At 44.2% G+C, this 16581-nt stretch overlaps 1 protein-coding gene and 1 pseudogene across 13 annotated transcripts in view; one reads left to right on the top strand and one right to left on the bottom strand.

The window, feature by feature from the left end:
- Positions 1–16581, top strand: part of ZNF608 (zinc finger protein 608) — a 745410-nt gene that overhangs the window by 454448 nt on the left and 274381 nt on the right. Inside the window, exon 13 of one of the 13 annotated variants that reach the window (XM_057306988.1) lies at positions 15520–16014. The exons of the other annotated variants lie outside the window; for them this stretch is intronic. The gene's annotated coding sequence lies outside the window, so the exon portion shown is untranslated. The remainder of the gene's footprint in view (positions 1–15519; positions 16015–16581) is intronic. 13 annotated transcript variants of the gene reach the window in all.
- Positions 12625–15352, bottom strand: LOC113261955 (regulator of nonsense transcripts 1-like; annotated as a pseudogene).

Raw genomic sequence — 16581 nt, 5'->3', positions numbered from 1 at the left:
ACACATTGAGAAAAAATGTTTTGCCAGCTCTCTGAGTATCCCGTAGCCCCACTGAGTTGACGCGTCAAATTGACCATCACACCAGCCCAGGAAATGACTTACATGTGTGGAGCCAGGACCGAATTTGCAGCTGAGTTCTGGCTGCTATCACTATAAGCAAATGGGTTGTGGGTCTTTCGTATCTGAATCTTCAGGCTATAATCACTTGATAACTGTAAAATGCCAGATGCTGTCCCCTGTTCTCCACTCATCTCCCCAAGCAGTAGGGGTATTTTTATTCCGGGTCCAAGATCTATAGTAATTGGGAGAGAAAATCAAACAGCAACCCTTTGGAGCAAGAACATTGGTTGGTTCACTCTTTTTACTCTTTACAGGGAATTTGCTGTCCCAGCGTTAACCTTTAAATTTTTCACTTGCAATTAGAATCATCACGTGCTCAAGGATGATCAAAGAGTGGTGGCCATGTTGCATCCCACACACCCCCCATTCCGTGAAGTGTTCTTCTTGTACCTGACTTCCCGGGTCCCTCACCCACTTGTGGTCATATATCTAAGATCCTACGTGTATGTCTACTTTTGTCCCAATGTCTCAGCTGCCTTCTCGGACCCTGACTTCCCGGGTCCCTCACTCACTTGTGGTCATATATCTAAGATCCTACGTGTATGTCTACTTTTGTCCCAATGTCTCAGCTGCCTTCTCGGACCCTGACTTCCCGGGTCCCTCACTCACTTGTGGTCATATATCTAAGATCCTACGTGTATGTCTACTTTTGTCCCAATGTCTCAGCTGCCGTCTCGGACCCTGCCTTGCATCTGTCACTCTGTCTCCGGATACCTGAGTCGTCTCTCTGAACATGGTCCGATAGCCCTGCCACTCTATTTCACGGCACTTAGTTATATTTTCTTTGTTGTACTTAAACATCACGTGCTATTTTCTTATTTGTTTGTTTCTTGGCTCTCTCCCCCTCCCCCCAACTAAAATGTAAGGACCGTGATTTGGGGGGCCTTATTTGTCTTGTTCTTTATTCTCTCTCCAGTACGTAGAACAACATTGTTCAGTAACAGTGTAGTGAAGGAATCAGCCCCGTGCTGGGAAATGAGTCAAGGCACTCACTGCCTTTCTGCCTGGAGTGTTGAGTGGTGACTTTCTGAACACCTTGGGGAACTGTTACTTCGTGGAGTTGTGGTCCTAACACCTTGTGTGAACACCCCTTGAAGAGCGGGCTACACTTGGATGCCAAGACAAACCTCAGAGCATCCGCTATCACCTGAGCCTTAGCCAGCTTAGGTGGCTCTTGGGCCAGGTTCCTTTCTAGCAGGAAACATCTAGTGCAGGGTCAGTGATTCAATGACATTGAGGTCATCACATCATGGTGACTCTGTAATCAGATGATAACCTTCATTAATTTTCCAAACATTGCTTTTACTTGCTTGCCTAACATATCTGAATAAGTATTATGTTCTTTCACATCGAAGTTTCATTTCTGTTGCACGTAAATGTATTTGTGAAAGAAAACAGGCTCTGATCAAGCATTTTTACCTGCGTTTAAGGAGCGTCAGATCACCATCTGATAGAGAAGATGAACGGGTTAAGCTCTTAAGTGGGAAGACAGGCTGCCTATTATGGAAGAAACATAGGGCTGAGGGGGCCTCAGGGTCAGACTGGACCAACCGCCCAGGTATCTTCACCTTTGGACCTAGAACCATGTACAGAACTTGTATGTTAGTTACCTTAGATTTGGGCTCCCCAAAGTGTTTTCCAGAAGAACACTCTTCCTGTAAGATTTGTCTCAGAAGAAGGAACTCTGACGTCTCATAAGTTTTGAGAAACCCGGATTCCCGGAAAACAGACAAACTGGTAAACCAGATTTAAATCCGTGTTTCCTAGATGGCTCACCTTCGTAGCAGAGGAGAACAGTTAGCTAATACTTACTAACGTCCCATGAGTTCTGTGTTCCCTGGAATACACTGTGGGAAACACTGCTGATTCAACTTCATAGAAATATAAATCAGCCGAGGGCTCTAGCTAACATTTACCACATTTCATCCATAAAGAGCTCAAGAAGGAATTGCATTTCTGTGGAAGGCCCTTGTTTGTGGGATTTTTTTGTTTCACCATAGTTTGGTCGAATCCTTTTCTAGGGACCTTCTATAAGCAGAACTATAAAGAACTGAAAGACACATCTCTTTACGTTGACATCTTATTTATTTTAATATATGCCAGTTGTTGCTCTAGTTTTTATGCGTTCTGATTGTTATCCCTTTGAACTTTTGCCCCAAGGCATTTTAATCATGATTGGTTCAATTGTGTAAATCCAATAAACAAATCTTGGCCAAGGTCCCTTGGAGGTATTATCTTGACATTTCTCTGAGTGTGTTTATAAAGCTCTTTTACCCAGTCATAGAGCCCTAGCTTTTGCCATGTGTTCTTGAATTCAAAGAAACCCACTGCTTTACAGAAAAAACATCTTAGATCACTTAAAAGCGCTTCATTCCTAAAAAGAACACATTTTTGATTGATCTTAAGTCTCTAATTTCCTTCGTATTTTTACCTTAAGAACACGCCTGGCAAAGGCATAGCCACAAGGAGTCAATTGCTACAACCACCCTTCATTTTTATGTCTCTTTCCTAGGGATAATTTCCATGTCATCGACAATGTCTAAGTGTAGCCTAAACCAGAAGGGTATTTTCTACTGCCTTTAAATAGTTACTCTTATTTTGGGCGCCTGGGTGGCTCAGTTGGTTAAGCAACTGCCTTCGGCTCAGGTCATGATCCCAGGGTCCTGGGATCGAGCCCCACATCGGGCTCTCCCTGCTCTGTGGGGAAGCCTGCTTCTCCCTCTCCCTCTGCCTGCCGCTCCCCCTTCTTGTGCTCTCTCTCTGTCAAATAAATAAATAAATAAAATCTTTAAATTAAAAAAAAAATAGTTACTCTTATTTAAATGTAAAGATGTTCTTTTTCCTTTCGGTTGGCACCGCCTCTGACCAGATGATACATGTTGCTCAGAATTGCTCTTCTGCAATAAATAAACAAATGGGATGACAGTGGAGTCATTATGTATCACCCCAGGGTAATACACAAGCATCATTTGGGAGCTGCATCGAAGACGTGCTTCTCCCCTGATCTTTCCTTGCAATTATAAATATAGGTGGGACGTTTTATATTATTAATTAAGAAACTTGAGAAAATTATCATTTTAATAGCCCTTGTCTTCCTTTAGAAAGGGAGAAAAATGGGCCACTTATGTGAACATAATTTCATTTCTCCAAGCTGTTTAAGATAGTTATTTTCATGTGGAATATTCACATCAGCTTGTAAACTGATATATAAGAACTTAAGTTAAAATGTTTCCACTCCATATACTCATGTGTAGCTCTGGTATTCATCCAAGAATTGGGCCCCTCACAATTATAGCATCTGTTTTTGTTTGGTTAATTTTATAATCTCAGATGTTTCCATAAATCCTGAATTAAAGAGAAAACTGCTGGGACCAATTTGTGTGGGTAGGCTACATGTAATAGTATACCATCACTGTGTAAGGGTGTCTTGCTTTTTTTTTTTTTTCCTTGTGGCTTGTTATTACAGATATCACATTTCAGCAAATGCTTCCATGCCTTAGAAAAAGAAAAGAAACAGTGGTGCTGCACAGAAAAATAGCCCATTTCATCTTGTTTCAGTTAGATTATGGTATTTGGAATCTAGGCCATTTGTGCCATTGGGAAGATGGTAACAAATGGGTTGGTCCCTTTTAGCTCTATCCTGAAATTTTCTACACAGTTCCTAGGTATTTCTGGTTCTTTAAATTAGTTCAGCGCACACTGACAAATGCTTTCCCAGGAGTGGGGGAAAAAAAAAACACAACAGTGTCAATAAACAGGAGAGCCAGGGACTCAGAAATAACTTGTTTTCTTCCTTTTATGTACTTCATTCATTCATTCATTCATACATTCAGAGACAGAGAACAAGCACAAGTGATCACATGAGCCCAGGGGGAGGGGCAGAGGAAGAGGGGGAGAGAATCTCAAGCAGACTCCCCGCTGAGTGCAGAGCCAGATGTGGGGCTTGATCTCACAACCCTGAGACCATGACCTGAGCTGAAATCAAGAGTCAGATGCTTAACTGACTGAGCCACCTGGGCGCCCCTTTCTTATGTGTACTTCAAAGAAGAATGGAGACAGTGAAAATGTGCAACACTGTCCAAAGGCCAAAATTTTGCGTCTTTCCATGTCGCTAGTCAGATGTGTTCATTGTTTTCAGGTCCCTTCAGAATATAGGGTACAACTTCCAAGACAGTACCTGGAGCTTTTAACAAGTTAAATATTTATTCAACCATTGGAAGGGTATTTAAAAGAAATCTCATGAGCACTGATGAAAATGGAACCACAAATAAAAAGAAGCATCTCTGTCGGCTCCTGCTCCTTTGCTCTCGAGGTGAACCCCTCCTTTGAGTTGTGCTCATTTGTGGATGAATAATTTGGGGGAATTCCACCGGAGGATTGATATTTTTAATTGAAGGCTAAAAGCCTGCTAGTTCTCTCTCTCAGATCATAATAATTTTTCTCAATAAAATGAAGTTATTTATCTAATTTTCATTTAGAAGACAATGGAACTTTTTCAAAATGGCTCCAGTTCTTTTATAAAAATTAATTGATGGCTTTCATTTAAGTCTAACTTCTGAATTTTTAATTTTGGAATTTTATGTGCTTTGGAGAACACCGTTTCCTCTTTATTGAGAAATGTAATATAATTTCATTTATCATTATAACTCTGAGGGATGCCCTTAAAATAATACATTATCTTTCAGTCAGCTTTCCCCGACTAGTTACTTGAGTTTTGGTTATTTCAGATAAGAACTTGCCATTTTATCTAGGGAAAACTTTGTAGTAGTCAGTTTTAGTTATTAGGAAGCTGTAAGATTCTGCAGGAGAAAGTAGCAGAGCTGTAAGGTAAGGAAGGGGTGGGACAGGGTTATGGCTCTGAAGTGTGACAGAGAGGGGACATTAGGCATAAGACCATACATGAGGTAACTAAGATCCACGAGCTCAATGTGAATGATAACAATGTTGAAGGTGTCTGAACAGGATGAAGGGGAAAACTAGTGTAGCCTGCCTAACATGGTGTCTGGGAGAAATACACTATATATAGAACTGAAAAATACATATAATATTAAAAACAAATGATTTTTCCAGGATGACATAGTACCAACAACTCCTACAGATTTTCAAGCCTTTCTTTGCCAAGGCATGTGTGATTTAGATAGGACTAAAAATGCCAAAGAAAATGAAATCCTTCTACCTTTATATTCTAGTATGCCCTTTCAAGACAGTCTAGAAGAGAATATATGCTATTTAAGCAATTATAGGAAGGAAGGTGAAAAGGATCAATAATATTCCAATTACTATTTATATTATTGGAACCCGATTCAGTTGACAAGCAGTTAACGTAGGTCCACTACAAGGGTTCCTAGCAATATTTTAGATATGCACCAGAGTTTCTCAGATTCTGGACTTCTACCTAAAATTTGCGGGAGAAACTTTGAAGAAGCATCGAAGAGCCAGAGAGCTGAAGTATTGTTAGTATTATTCCCAAAGGGTATTAGACTGTGTCCAATTAGGAAGTTTCACTTCTCTACCACAGATATCCAGGAAAGAGAGACAGATTCTAGAAAATATTTATTGTTTCTCTTTTCTTCTTTGGACATACTTCTGGAAGTCGGTGATGGCACCTAGTTCCACTTCTGGCTTCTGGATAAAGCCGTACCTTCCTTTCCTTTCTAGGACTAAGGAAAAGAGCAGATTTAAGAGACATTAAAACACGATTGCATTCCTTAGGTCACAAGAAATATTTCTTTGCAGCTTAATTGCAGTAGAAGACAGCTCAATTTAGTACATAAATTATATAGATTATTCATGTATTCATTATATAATTACACTGATGAGTTTATACAAATGACTTAAGCATTGCCACATACACAGTCGGATATGTTTACACAAATGGAAAGGTTACACACCGCCTCTTGAACTTTTAATAAGTCCTGGTCAGCCGTTGGCAAGCAGAATGCATTGTTAGAGACCCAAAATGGTACACTAATTGTGAAACGGTGGCTCTTTCTTTCTTTGTGCTGAGAGCAAGTAATGACTCCGGGGGCAGAGCCAAGAGCCCCGTACATAAGCCATGAGCCAAGAGAATAATGAATCGGGGAGTTATTCCCAGAGGGCAGAGCTGGTCCCTAATCAAGTAACATTCCCTGTTCCCAGAGTAGGGGGCCCTAAAAATAGGTCCTTGACCATATTTCAGAATTGCTATGGAGCATTGGCTCTACATACCTTCCATTGTCCCCTTTCTTGAACAGGAGTGTCTATTATGGTGATCCTACCCTTCCTGTCACTATTGCTTTCTGCGTGTGTGTGTGTGTGGGGGGGGTGATGGGGGGAGGCAGGATAGCTGGTCATTGTAGTTCACAAATGAAGAAGAGCTGTACTTACGCAGGTGTGTGTGAGTAGTGGAATTATGGAGGCTTGTCCTTATCTGGAACAGATTTAATGATGACATCGTGACTTTGAGCTGATACTGTAATTGAATGAGACCTGGGGGTCTAGGGAGGGGGACAGTGTGTTTCACATGTGCCAGGGGCCTGCACTATTGTGGCCAGAGGCTGAAACGTAGTTGTTTGTCTCCAAAGATGAGACTGCAGCAATTCCTGTCATCTCTCTATTTGTATACCTTGTCCATCAAGAAGTACAATCCCTTTCTCCCTGGACTTGGGTTGGCTTTATGACTTACTTTGACCAACAGAATGCTATGGAAATGGTGCTGTGCATTCGAGAATCTGGGCTTTAAGGGGCAGCTGGCAGCTTCTGTCTTTATTTGGTCTACACTTGCTGCTATGACGGATCCCAGCCCAGGCTCCTGAATGATGAGAGACGACGTGGAGAGAAGGGGCATAGCCCTCCCAGTGTTTTGGCTGAGCACCGCACCCTCCCCCCCCCCCCCCCCCCGGCCAGTCAACATCACTGAATTCCAGTCCATGAGCAAGCTCTGGAAGACCAACAAAAGACCACCCAGCCAGCCTACAGAATGGTGAACAACAAAACATCACTTCTGCTTGAGGCCACTGAATTGTGCCGTAGTATGTGACCCAGCAATGAGTACCTAGAGTGCTAAGTGTCCCCATCCAGATCTCAGACATTTCTAGCCAAGTCTGGGAAACTGGCGAAATATGCCTGACAGGATGTGATTGAAAAAATACTTTTTTGGTTAGAGGAAAATGAGACAAGGGGTTTTCATATATAGGGAGAAAGGAAAGGGAGAGCCTGGAAGGAATGGGAAAAACAGCATTGTCTGCTCAAGACTTTGGGCTGTAAGCCTGGACTCCTGATAGTGTCCCGTGGGCAGAGAGGGTGGCAGGAGGTAACAGAGGGCACTTGGACATGCAGCTTGTTGCCGGTGTGACAAAGAGTGACTTGGACATGGCGCCAGTGTAATGGGTTTCTTCTCAATTCGTGTGTGGAACAGGAACACAGGAGCATTCTGGCCCTTTGGATGTTCACCACTTCGTGGGTGTGGGAGGGTCGTGCCTGGATGCGGATGTCACTCTGGGTGGTAGGTTGGGAAGAGGTGGTATGGGCCCCTCAGGTGGCTTCATGGAAGTATTAGTGAGCAGACCCTGGAACATGAGAAGATCTTCCATAAGCTTCCCAAACTCTGCTCCCCCTTCTCCTGAAACAAGCTGGGTCAGAGTTTGAGGTACCTCCGTTAGCATGTGGGCAACGGAATGGTGAAATTGGATTATTGTTGAGAATCATTTGACCTTATTTGAACTCCTCTGTCGGTGACTCCTAGAAAACCCAGGCCATATCATAATATTTGTATTTATATTTGTAATTCTATTTAATGTATATTATCTATATAACAATACACAAGTATATACCTAATTGTAGTATCTTTTTGCAATATCAAGTTCATTTCATGCACATTATGTCTTTGAAATGCCTGACCACCTTGTGAAGTATATAGAGCAATATTATTTTCTCCTTGAGAAGTAAAATCATCTTTAATGAGCGACTAAGGGACTTTCCCAAGATTACAAACTTAAAGTGATAGAACCAGGACTTGACCTTGGTTCTCCTAATTCCAGTAATCAGTAGAGGGTTAGTGCTTATGTGCCAGATTGGATGCATGTCTATGGGTATTGACTTTGGAATTTTACCTATGTGCCTAGCAGTACACACATGCATTTGGGTAGGTACAAACACAGACACATTTATTCTGAAGACACAGCCTTACATCTTATCACAGGCTTAAACGAAGAATATAATAACAATATTATTGGGATATAAATTACTATCTTATCAGAAAAAAAGTATACCCCCCACAAGATTTCCTCCAATATATATGCTGACACAATACATTAAGCATATTTTTGCTCACTCTTAGGTACTCATTTCTCAAAAATTATTCTTCCACCTTTCTAGCATCTACTATAGTTTTTTTTTTTTTAGGTTCAGTCACTACTGATATAATGTTGTCTAGCAAAAAGGTTATGCATCAACAGTTTCCACTGAAATAAGCTGTCATCAGCACATTTCCTTATGAAATAATATTCATTAAAAATAGGATAGTCTCTCAGCTGAAGTGACAGCTCATCGCCTTGTCAATTTTCTATAATAATATACACTTTACAATCCAGTGTTAACAAGACACAAGGTAGCATTTCAGTCATCTTACTATAGTGTCAAAATGGAGACTAGATATACTGTATTCAAAGAAAAGGTGCCAATTAAATGTATTCTCTCTGCAGTCAGTGCTCCAGTCCCATACAATAATGTGATCTGTAGCCTTGTTATCCAGTATTAGATACTCGTGTTCAACCACATACAGTTTCTCTTTCTCTCTTTCCTTTTTCAATATTAACCCCAAGCATATTGTCATAACTGCTACAAGACTTGGCAGGGGGATTGCCAAATCAGGGAATATTGAGACCTTGAGCCTAGGCGGATGGATGAGAATGGAGAAAAAAAGCAGAACATGTATTACACAGGAGGAAGCATAATATATACAGTGAACGTGTTGGGAGTGCGTCACAGCAAAATTGAAATCTTCACCACCGGCTAGCTGTCTGCGTTCAAGTACATCATAACTTCTTCAAGCCTCAATTTCATTTTGTGAAAATGGGGATATTAATTCAACCCAATTAGGGGGCTGGGGGTGGATATGAGGATTACATGGGATGATGTGTGTAAAGGGTTTGGCCTAAGGAATGCTAGCTCTATCCATGTGCCTCACTTAAAAGATGTCATTCCATTGAGAAGTGACTTCTCGGTCCTACAGCTGCTCTGAATGCTTGAAGAGGTTTCTCTCTTCGTTTTTCAACAATCTGTGTTTCTCTTTGTATTCGAAGGAAATGCTTGTAGCTCACTGCATTAACTGAATATGTGGCTTGAAGTCTTTCATATGCTTGGAAAAATTCTGAGTTACTAAAAAAAAATGCTTCTAGCCCCTTCTCTTTCTCCTTCCCTTCTAAAATTCTGGTTATGTTTATGCTAGTCTTTAGCACTGATTCTAGTATCACTTACGTGATACACTTTCTCTATTTTCAGTTCTTAATTCTTCAGCCTGACTAAACCTCTCTTTAGCTATGTCTAATTTGCTGGTAAATTCCTATATTGCATTCTTTTTTCTCTAACATTTTGTTATGAAAACACTGAAACACACAAAAGAATGAAAAATTTTTTACGTGGAACACTAATATATCCATCAACTATAGTCTATCATTAATATTGTATTCTACTTGCATTATCACATATCTCCTTACCCATCTCTGTCTCCATTCATCAATCCATCTTACTCTTTAATGCATTTCAAATTAAAACTGAGACATCAGTACACTTCCTTCTGAATTTCAGCACACACACCATTGGAGTTCAGCATTTGTTTCTAGTGTGGATTTTGTGGGTGTTAGACTTTACATACAATGAAACACATAAATTGTTACTATTCAGTTGCTGAACTTTGATAAATGCAAACGCTTGTGTTAACCCACCCCCTATCAAGATATAGAACATTATCATCACCCTAGGAAGTTTCCTCATACCCCTTACCAGTCAATCCCAACTTCCACACCCATAAGCAAGCACTGTTGAGTTTTTTCCACCATAGAATGGCCTGTTCTAGAGCTTTCTATAAAGTGAATTCTACAGTGTGTCCTTCACGTAAGGCATTTTTACTCATTTTCACTCAACATGATACTTTTGAGATTCATCTATCTATTCATATGTAAAGTCTTTTTAGGTTCATTTGTATTAGCAGTTTTATTACTTTCCTAGGGTGGGCACAAAAAACACCACAAACTGAGTGGCTTGAAACAATGGATGTTTATTGTCTCAGAGTTCTGGAGACCAGAAGTCTGAAATCAAGGCATTGGCAGGGCCGTGCTCCCTGATACTTCTAGGGTAGGTTCCTTCTTCCATCTTCTAACATTTGGAGTTTGCCAGCCACCTGCAGCATTCCTTGGCTTGTAGACGCATCACTGTAGTCACATGACTGTCTTCTCCCTTTGAATCTTCATACCCTCTTCCCTCTGAGTTTCTGTCTTTGGTCCAAATTTTTCCCCCTTTCATAAGGACACCAGTCATATTGGTCATTAACTCTATTTTTAACTTGATTATCTCCATAAAAATCCCATTTCCAAGTAGGGTGAAATTCTAAGGTATGGGGGATAAGGACTTCAACGTATCTTTTTTGGAGGATACAATTCAGCCCATAAGAGTAGGTCATTCCCTTTTATCATGGAATAGTATTCCATTGTATGAATATTTTATAGTTTATTTTTAGTTTGTTCTATTGACGGACAACTAAACCCATTGCAGTTTTGAGATATGACGAAGCTGCTGTAAGTACCCTTGTTCAAGTCTTTTGGTGATTGAATGTTCATTTGTCTTAGTTAAATACTTGGGTGTGGATCATAGGAAAAACATATGATTTAATTTTATAAAAAACTGTCAAATCTTTCTCCAAAGATTTTATACCATTTTGTATACCATCTAACAACGTGTGACAATTTTGGTTGCTCTACTTTGTCACTGTCACTTACAACATTATTATTGTTTTATGTGTTTTTTTGTTTATTTATTAAGATTTTATTGGTGTTAAAACAGCTGTGCCTCATACAATGGGTGACAGTGGAAATCTGTCCAAGCTCGATTTCTCTATGCAGCCTACAAAAAAAAAAAAAGGCGAACTAAGAACCCTGTAGCAGTGGCAATAAATACAAGCCCTGGCTAGTAGGAAATTGGCTTGTGTATCACTCCGCACTGAGCACAGAGCCCGATGGGGTGGGGGGGTCCATTTCACAACCCTGAGATCAAGACCTGAGCCAAAACCAAGAGTTGGATGCTTAACCATCTGAGCCACCCAGGCGCCCCAGAACCAACTTATTTCTGATACTTATTCCTCCCCTCCGCAAATCAGAAACAACCCCCACCTCACTGAACCTGTGTCTGCAGGTGGAGGGGCTTTAAACTTGGGGGTGGGCTTGGAGAAAATGGAGGGGTGGGGCCCTCGGCTTGTCTAACAAGTCACAGGGTCTGTGAGCATTTCCATGGGGAGGGGGATGGGCCTTCTTGGCTGTTATCTTCCACCAAATCCTTGGGAACGATTCTGAGCAAAAGGCATTAGCTGGAGAATAGCCACTTTCCGGGCCTCTGGCCCAAGGCCAGTCTCGCCAAGACCCTTTGAGGTGGGGGGGGGGGGGTGAGGCTACCACACATGGTAAGTGCTTTGCTTCTCAGAATGCAGGGGAGAATGGGGAGCTGCCCAGCCTGGAAGTGTGCCCCCTCACCACTCTGAATGTAGCAGCAGTCACTGGCAGCTCAAACTGAAAGCAGAAATCTTTCTCCAGATCTTGTCACAGGTGTTGATCCTAATGTTGTGTTGGTTTGTTTAAACTCCATTCATGGAAGCCTCTAGCATCTCCCAGGTCCACCACTAAGATGTGACAGACAAACTCAGTAAGGATATTTTTCATACTCCTTTAAAGAATCTTTAAAAAAACAGAAAAACCCAAAAAACTGTATTTGCTTTAAATGAAAACTCTCTTAGAATGCAAACAGCAAGCCAGCATGGAGCCTGGCCACCTGCAGAGGGCCACCAGCAAGGAGTCTGCCAGGGCACTCAAATGAGAAGTTTTCTTCTAAAACCTAGTCTCCTTTCAATAAAAGAGAAGAGAGAATAGAACAGAGGAAAGGCCTACGGAGATGAGGGTCTTCTTCCCTCTGCCCTAGCCACAGATTCACACGTGGCTGTGTTGGCGTGGGGCCTCCCTGACCAAGGGCTGGCAGAGGGTTCCCTGGCTGGATCCCTCGGGCTCCACCTTCAGTCTCCTTTCTCCTTGCCCTGCTGGCCAGTGGTGGGTGCTCCCTCTGTTTCGGCTCTTCTGTCCCTCACTTGCTCCTGTCCTCCTGTTACTGACAGTTGTCCTTCAGTTCTAGCAGCAGAAAACAGGTATCTATCTATCTATCTATCTATCTATCTATCTATCTATCTATCTATTTATCTATCTATCTATTATCTATCTATCATCTATCTATCGCTCAGAATAAGATACTGACCAACGAAGTCCCCTTCTAGTATTGGGACAGCCCCATCACTCCACCGTGCTGATAGGAGGGGTCTTGGAACAGTGCCTCATCAATGTGTGACTTATCACCAAGGTAACTGTCCTGGGACAGCTCAGGCTGGCTCCCCTGGGACGGTTGGCTCCTGAAGATACAGCCCTGAGCCAAGGTGTCCTGCGAGAACAGCTGAAATGCCACCTCCTGGCTGGCCTGGCTGCCAGGAAGATTCCTCTGGCTGAGCCCAGGAAGCCCAAAGCTGTTCTTCTGGCATTCCTCCAGGACCAGTCTTGCTTTGGGGGGTTTCCGGGGTCTGTTTGTCCAAAATACCCCAGTGACAGCATAGGGTGCATAAGCAGGTTGAAGGAGGGGGTGGGGAAAGTTCAAAGGGGGGGTGGCCGGGGATGGCACCAGTCATGCCCATCTGGTCATGGGTCTGCAAGTTCACGTTCCAGGGCCAGCTTTGGCTATTCTGATCATGGACTGATCCTGGGATCATAGCCTCCTGGGGTCATACGTAACTCCTGGGTAGAGGACGGTGACCAGCGACCGGGGCTTGCTGAACTGTGTGAGGCTCTCCCACAGATCGGGAGGCTCTCCCATATCGTTCAGGGGCCCTTCCATCAGCACCTTCTGTTCTTTGTAGTAGTTCAGCAGGTGGTTCCAGAACAGCTGTGAGGACAGGGCCTTTGAGTTGCCTATGATAATGACCTCATATCATGCTTCGGTCAGGGCATTGTGAAGCTGTCTGGGGTTGTTTAAAAATCCAATGCTCGTTAGCCCCTATGTAGGAGATTAAGATTAAGTCCTTGTCCGACCCCTGGAATGTGTCCATGTGGGCCGACTCCACCTCCTGGTAGAGCTTGGTGTGAGGGGAGCCACTGAGCTACATGAATTAAATGAGGTCAGAGTGTCAGCCCTGGCTAAGGGCATGATGAGGCCGATCTGGTCTGGCTTGGCACCTTCCTTCAGCAGCTCTGTGATGATCTACTCTGTGTGTAGATCTTCCTTCCTGTTCAGGGAGGAGGTACTTCCGCGGGCAATCTCCTCTGGTCTCTGGGTCATCTAGAACGTCAGTTTATCAGGTTGGGGTCACTGGAAGTCATATCCCTTCTTCCTAAGGTCTGCTGCAGCGATGCCTTTCTGAAGAGAGAATTTGTAGATATCGGACGGGAGGACGCTGAGGGTAGGGTGCATCATGATGGACCAGGAGGTGGGTGAGGTGGATGGGACAGACGCCCAGCACCTCGAGCTGCTTGAAGAGTGACTGGCATAGCCCAACGTGGTCTGCCATTTTGCACATCACCATGGAGCCCAGCTGGCAGTGGTCACCCATGAAGATGAGCTGGTTGACTCTGAGGACCATGGGACCATGCACCCCAGCTCAGTGGCCTTCAATTAAAATGGGCCCCAGTTGCCCACACCTCCACACACATCTGTGTTCATGAGCAGATCCCTTTCCATGGCGAGCTTCAGCATCAGGTATGACTCCTCTTCTGCAGACAACAGCTCCCCAGCCTTCTCCTTCAGTTGCTGCAGCTTCTGGAGCTCAGCATACTATCCGTGTTCCTGACCTGGTTGTACAGGGACAGATAGGATCCTGAGTCCTGAAGCAGAACAGCATGACTCTCAGCCCGGTCTGGTAAATCTTCTCAGTCAGCTGATGGACGACTGTATCAGTTGGAGCACAGAAAAGCAGGGGTGCATTACTTTGCCCAGTCAGGTAGCAGCTGATGGGGGCCAAGGTAACCATCTTCCTGGTGCCTGGTGGTTCCTGCATCAGGCTCATTGGTCTTCGTTGTTTAGTCTTTATGGTATAAACCTGAAGAGTGGTTCAGGTTGGGGCGTCCTCGTGCGCTGAAGTTCTTGGGCAGCTGAGATCTGATGATAATGTCCTCCAGCTGGTGGCTGATGTAAACCCCACATGGAGGTCTCCTCCAGGGCAAACATTTTCGGTGCGCTCTGCATCCTGTCGAACGAGGTTGACTCCTACCTGAAACCCACCTGCAAGTTATGATCTCCTCCACGGGCACGCCCAAACTGTTGTGCAGCTCATTGGTGATGTCATCCCCACAATTAACAGGGACCTTGATGACGTGGCTGATTGTTTTCCACAGGGGATGCCAACCACGGTTTCCTTTGTAGGCAGGCGTATCTTGTTCCCTTGAGTAAGCCGCATATCTCAACCAAATTAGGACTAAATCCTCATTACTAGAGGGCTGATAACTCAATCTTGGGCGAAGTAAAGTAGGCATTTGTCTTCTCGTTAAGGACTCGGTCCCACCTGATTGTGATGTTATGCTGAGACTGGGACTCTTTTAGGTTTCTTATGCTAGTTGGCCTGCACCTAGATAAGGGGACCAACTTTGCTCTGGTGCTGGTAAGTGTCCTATGGCAGGAGGATGCTCTGTGGCTCTTCACCACCTCCGGCTACTCCAGGTCCTCCAAGCTGGCGGAAGGATTTCCCTGGCGGAAGGATTTCTCGGCCGCAGCACCTCCCCGTGGTTGCTTATCTGCGGCGTGGCGATGTGCCCGCCCACAGCTGCTCCTCCTCAGACGGGATCTTGACTAGTCAGCACGGGAAGCAGGCGTCCTGCCTCGGGGGCTGCCGCTCCGCGCTGTTCCCGTTCACGTCCTTGAAGCTTTTCTGACTGACGCAGGGCGGTCCACGCAGCAGCAGCAGCAGCACGGCCCAGTTGGCCTTGGCAGTCATGAAGCGGTGGAGGAAGACATCGTGGCACCACAGTTATAACCTCCAGAGCCGGTTCCCAGAGAGGCCCGTCCTTGCGTCAAGTCGCCTCTTTGCACCCCAGGAGGTGACTTACAGTGTGGCTGTAACGGGCCTTACAGACCCTCTTCGTGCTGGTATTACAGTAAGTCATGCTAGCACTACTGTGTATTCTGCAGGACTGATATATATTCGAAGTTCAACTCGGTGAAAAACTGGCTGGTCTAGACCGCGCTGTTATCCACGGACCTGGGACCCAGGACGACCTGAGTGCTCCGACCTGCGCCTGGAGCTGTCAGGGTCACTGCACCCGCCCGTGTGAGCGGGAGGGACTGTGGCAGCCACCCCCGACCTGGGAATCTCTGCGCCTGGCTGGGAAGGGGGAAGTCCACCCACTTGAACTCGGAGCCATGCAGCCGAGGAGCTCGTCCTCCTCCGTGTCCAGCAGGGTGAGCGTCTGCGAACTGGGCCCTTAGGTCTCCCCGCACATGGTGAACGTGGATGGAGCCCCCGGTCACGCCCCGCATGGCCCTGGAGGCCGCGCTCACGCCCTTGGACTGGACGGAAACGCCGGCGGAGAGCCGGGCAAGCGGTGCCCACCGAACCTCCGAGCCTCCGCCCGCCTGAGGCTCCCATCCCTGCAGAAACCGCAGCCGCTACTACCCCCACCTGCTGTGAGTAGTTTTAATTTTACCTATTCTGGCTGGTGTGAGATGGTCTCGATGGCGTTCCCGGTTCCAGATAGTATTGTTTTTTTAGTCTAAGTTTTAGAATTTCCATTTTGTTCTTTTGATATGAATTCCAGTTTTCTGGTTAATTTTTCCATCTTGTCGTCACTTGTGATAAACTAATCACAGTTAAAATCTATTTCTGAAAACCAGTATCTGGGTCACCTGTGCGTCAGTTTTCATTGCCTTTTTTCCCCTTATCCTTTATTTCGTATACCTGGGACATTTTTTTTTATTGAGTTACGGAAATTATGTATAAAAATTACAGAGGTTTGGGGGAAAAATGGTATCTTTCTCTAGAGAGGATTTCTTTAGCTTCTGGCAGGCAATTAGAGTAGGCATGGATTACTTTAATCCAAACAGATTGAGCTGATTCACAGCTGGGCTTCAGTCTTTGTAAGGCTGGTCGATTTCTTTTTTTTTTTTTTTAGTAGTTTTCCCCTCACTTTTATTGAGAAATAATTGACCTACATCACTGCATAAATTTAAGGCATACAGCTGATGGTTTGATTT

Source organism: Ursus arctos, unplaced genomic scaffold (genome assembly GCF_023065955.2).
Source record: "Ursus arctos isolate Adak ecotype North America unplaced genomic scaffold, UrsArc2.0 scaffold_5, whole genome shotgun sequence".
Classification (NCBI taxonomy): Eukaryota; Metazoa; Chordata; class Mammalia; order Carnivora; family Ursidae; genus Ursus; species Ursus arctos.
This window is presented reverse-complemented; position numbering and strand designations above follow the sequence as displayed.